Genomic DNA, 5112 nt, shown 5'->3' with positions numbered 1-5112 from the left:
CTCTAGATTGGTTCTTATGTTTTTAGATCTCTGTTTCTGCTCGGTGTGTGTGAATTCATGAGTTGGATGATTCTACGACTTCGTTTCTAGAGACATGAGTTTATTGTTTAGGCAATGAAATAAGGATGTAGGTGTAGGTTTAAGCTTCTTTTGGTTCATATGTTTTGATGGAAATAAATCCCTAGATTAGAATTACTTCTCGATTTAAATAGTTGTGGAAAATGATTTGTGTTGTCTATGTTCATCGAGTGAGTTAATTGGTAGATGTATCGAGTTCTTCGAATGCACATTCTGTTATTAGTCTCTTATTATTACGGTTCTTAGTCTGGTTTCTTAGCCTTTTGAGTCGACAAGTTTATGATGTATAAAGTGCTCAAGATTATGGATTTATGTGTGTTTACTGTTCTTATGAAGCGCCAAATGAAGCAGCCTCCTTTGGATGTTCAATGGAGTTTGCAAGTTGTGGCTGTTCCTTCTGGTGGACTGGGGTTGAGTCTTAATGCTACTGCTGCCATGTGAGTTCTCAAATTTTCTTGATTTTCCTGTTTTTTCAAGAAATTAAAAATCAATCTTTTAATTTTCTTTCCGGATATTTGTTTTGAGTTTAAAGTGTTTTTACCAAAGATGAAAATTATAGATTATGAGAATGAGTTTCTGCTTTTGTTTACTATGATAGGAATTGTTCTTAGAAACCAAAGCAAATAACAGACAAAGACGCTTGAATTATGCTTGTTTGTAGAGTCAATTGACTATTTTTGGCAGGTTTTAAAGCACTTTTTGTATTATGCATTTGCCCTTTTCTTGTACAGATTTATTCAATGTCTGGATATGATGAAATGTTGGCAAATAGCATAGTGGAAAAGTTCTGCTATGAAGACAAACTATTTACTTTCAAACTTTGTTTGTCTGCATATGTTGATAAGTTCATATGCTAGGTTAGGTCGCTGGTGAGGAGATTTGACCAGCCTCAGAGCTACAAACCGTTTGTGAGTAGATGTGTAATGCCATCTGAATTCGTAACTACTTCTGTTTATAGTTATTTTGTTTTGTTTCTGCTGTTTTCAGTATTTGAAACTGACTCACCTTCTTAAAATATTTAGCAGCAGCTCATTTTCTTTCTTTGCAAGTGTTCTTATTTCAGATGTCTGCTGTTTATAAATTTAACATGGCTGGAAAGCCTGCAGTAGTTACGCGGGTCGTTGATAGTGTATGACTGACAATCTCAGGCCTACTCGTGCTGAGGCAACTGATGTTGCTAATGCTGATTTGGATGGTTAGTCTTTGGTTCTTGCCTCAATTAATACCACTTTCTTTCATTGGCATTTATGTTTTTGAGGTTTTGATGTTTTATTCAAGGGATATGTTGAACGGGTTCGTATTTTGTAGATCATTATTATGCATGTTTGTTCTAACCATTATACTTTATTTGTCGATGTTTGAGCCTGTCTATTTTTTAACTGAACAAGGTCAACACGAAATGATCATATTTCATGAAGTGATGCAATTCTTCTTGGCGCTGAAACCTTACGTGGACTATACCCTGTCGAAACAATTTCTGCTATTGGCAAAATTTGTGCTAAGGTAAGACCTTATATGCGTGCTGCCACTGACATTTAAGTTACGTCCAGTTTGTGGTTTTATATAAGTTGATATTTCATTAAGTCCCCTCTCCCTCTTATTTTATTAATTTATGGGTTGGGAATGTTTGTGCTTCAAGCTCTCAATTTCAAGAGTTTATAAAATACTTTTTCGTGCACACTACATATTAACATTAATGTTCTGTATTCTCAACAACAACAAAAAAATGGTTCTGTTGGTAACTTTTAGTGCCTTACCAAACCGTTTAAGCATTAGCTAAATATATTATCCTTTTTCCACATTAATTCCCAGGCAAAGAAGGTATTCAATCGAGAGTCGAGACCAATACTTCAAGAGAAATGTAAACTATGTTGGTGAACCCATGACTCACTTGGAATCCATCGCTTCCTCGGCGGTAAGAGTGAATGTTATAGAAGGATGAGAAGAAAAAAATATAGAGAAGGAAAACTGATTAGATAAATTTTGTTGTTGAATTGCTAATTTAAGCATATGCCTAGGATTTAATGAATAAATTTTTGCATTTCATCTTTAGGTTCGAGCGGTGCTGAAAGTGAAGGAATCTGTTATCATATGCTTTACCTCGTCTGGAAGGGCAGCAAGGTTCAATATATTTTTTGAACGAATCCACAATTAATATCCTGAAATGTTGTGAAACTACTATTCGAATTTGACTTCACTCTATCTTGTTTATGCAGGTTGATAGCAAAGTATCGATCGACCATTCCTTTTTTATCAGTTTTCATTCCTCGGCTCAAAGTCAAGACAAATCAACTGAATTGGAGTTTTAGTGGTGCATTTTAGGTATGTCCTCAACTCGCTTGAAAATTATTGTTATTGGAATAAAGGTCGGCTGAAAATATTTACGCCAGTTCAGTGTTCTTGTAACTTTCTGTAACATTATTTCAAATAGTTCTTATCCTTCTGTCTGAATCTCGTTCTTTATCCTGCCTATTCTCTTTCGTGACACAATTTTTTCTGGGATATGAAAATCCACCCCTATGCCAGTTCAGTGTTGTTGTAATCTTTCTTGATGTGATGTTGTCTATTATATATAAAGTAGTAATATAATGTACTGATAAATAAATTCTTGTAAGTTGTAGGCGATCCTTCTGTGCAAGAATTTGAAGGAGATTTGAGAACTTGCAGTACATGTTGGCAGGCACATTATGTGGGGAAGCTGGAGAATGGCAAGGTATTGGGACCCTTGCTCTTGCTTTAGTCACTAACCAGATTTAGGCAACTACTTCCCCAAACACTTCTCCTCCAACTGTATCTTCAATCCTCCATTATTTGGTAATGTCATATGAAATAAGTGTAACTTTCTACTCACATCATTTGCTCTGATTGAATCAATTTTATGTGACCAATCCAGGAGAAAAAATCAAAACCCCAAAGATTAATGGATCTAATATCTAGAAAAGAAAAGTTAACATTCGTACAGACTGGGAACCACAATCTGAAAATCCAATTAAAGTTCCACTTACTGTCACGGGTCCAAATCTCAAGTCCTTGTCAGAAGTAAATTACAATACAAGTATTGACCATGTTGCTGAGGTACGACCCTATCCAACGAGTGAATACCTGTTTGAAAAGAATGAAGGTTAGACTCCCTGAAGAAGGAATAGGCAGCCTCATTGGTTTGTTTCTTTATAAACATTTTCACAAATTTCTTGGCCTAATTTCATATTTCACATATTTCGCAAGATCAACCATGCATATTGTGTCTAGTATGATAAATTTAAGACCTAGTATTTTTAGCATTTATTAGTTATATCACTGATAGAATCTCATTCTTATGCTAAATAATGTGCAGTGAGGCTGGGGTATCTTCCATAGCTCTCCATCCAACTAGTAACATGGCTGTCAGTTCTTCATCTAGTGGCGACTTTAAGGTAGGTGGTCTCATTTACGATTCTAAGTTCTAATTTGTTGGTTGATTAGTTCTTTATATTATTTGACAATTTTAAATGGCAGATTTGGGTATCTTACAAAAGATGAAAGTTCAGCAGGAACTTCACATGAAGAACAAGGTGTTGTTTATGTTTCTGCAAACAATTTTTTATTTCTAGTAGCGGAATAGGTTGCTCGTTACTGTAAGTCCATCATGAATGCTACTGTGTCATAGTGAGAATTCTATCAAGTAATTTGATATTTAAATTAAGGTCAAGAGTGTTGTTATTGATCTTAATCAGATATGCACATATATGGCAGGACCATAAAACTAGATAGTGATTATTCATTTACAACTCAGATTGACAGCAAAATTTTCAGTTTACAAAATGATAAATAGTCTTGATAAATTTAAAGTCTGAAAAATGACGAGCCTCTATTTGATAAGCCTCTGTCGTGAAATTACAGAACACAACAAGTATTATTAGTACTACTACTATAAGCAGAATAGAAGCATCATGATATATTAGAGAAATATTGTTTCTTGTCTTTTAGAGAGTGCTGTAATATTGTCACATCCAGATATATATATGAGTGTATTTCTTGGTCCATTTTTAGCATCATAACTATCGAACAAAGAAATCTTTACAAATATGGTACTTTGATGGGGTAGATCTGGTGTTCTATAAATCGTCCATGAAATCAAGTTTTCTTGAGAACTTGTGCATATAATTATTTGGGATTCCAGATTAGGGCTTTAACATATATAATATGCTGCCATGTTAATTAAACATGATTAATATTGATATTATACAGGTTGGGATTCCATGCAAGAGGTTGTTGGATACTATCACAGTGAAATGTGCGCATTGCAACAATCTTTCTTTTATGAGCACCAGGCCCCCTCTTCCAGGATAATGTTATGATCATCAAACAACTTCTCACCAGGTAATAACGGAGATCGACGGTTAAAATTTTAATGGGAAGCAAATTTATACCAATTGTGACATCAAGACTTGTACTTTGAGAAAAATTATATAAACATAAAATTTTGGGAAAAATTATATCTAATTTCAGGCGCATTCATTTAGTCGTTGTTATGTTCTACCTAATTCAATATTCTCGTACAGCTAATAGCTAATCAGATTATATCATGTATTTATACATACACACACACAACCAATTACTAGAGTTTTCTCTTTGTAATAGGCAATCTGTGGAGAATCTAAGAATGGTCAGTCTTCATCTTCGTCTTCTTCCTCGTCTCCGTTCATCTAGCCCTTATCTCCTAAAGCTCCATTTGTGGTGAAACGTATGTCACATCACAAGTTTAATTTGAAAAGAAGCAGCTATCATTCTAAAGTTTCATCATCTGGTTTTATTACCATATATATTAAGTATATAAGTACAAATTTCTTGAAAAGTACTTTCTTGCAGCTCCCGAGAAGAAGCACATGCTTCCATCTTCCTACAATAGATTCATGAAGTAAGCTAAGGTTCTTCATATCTTATATATATATATATATATATATATATATATATATATATATATTTAAAATTATTTCACAATAATTATATCATATATTTAATTATATGATCCTGTGCAAGAAATATAATCAATCT

The 5112-nt window shown here is 33.9% G+C and overlaps 1 pseudogene; it reads left to right on the top strand.

Moving 5' to 3' along the window:
• The first annotated feature begins 1165 nt into the window (after positions 1-1165).
• LOC140860274 (pyruvate kinase 1, cytosolic-like) lies at positions 1166-2400 on the top strand (annotated as a pseudogene).
• Positions 2401-5112: the final 2712 nt, after the last annotated feature.

Source organism: Henckelia pumila, chromosome 4, assembly GCF_033568475.1.
Source record: "Henckelia pumila isolate YLH828 chromosome 4, ASM3356847v2, whole genome shotgun sequence".
Taxonomy (NCBI): domain Eukaryota; kingdom Viridiplantae; phylum Streptophyta; class Magnoliopsida; order Lamiales; family Gesneriaceae; genus Henckelia; species Henckelia pumila.
Note: the sequence above shows the minus strand (reverse complement) of the source record. Positions and strands in the feature narration are given on the sequence as shown.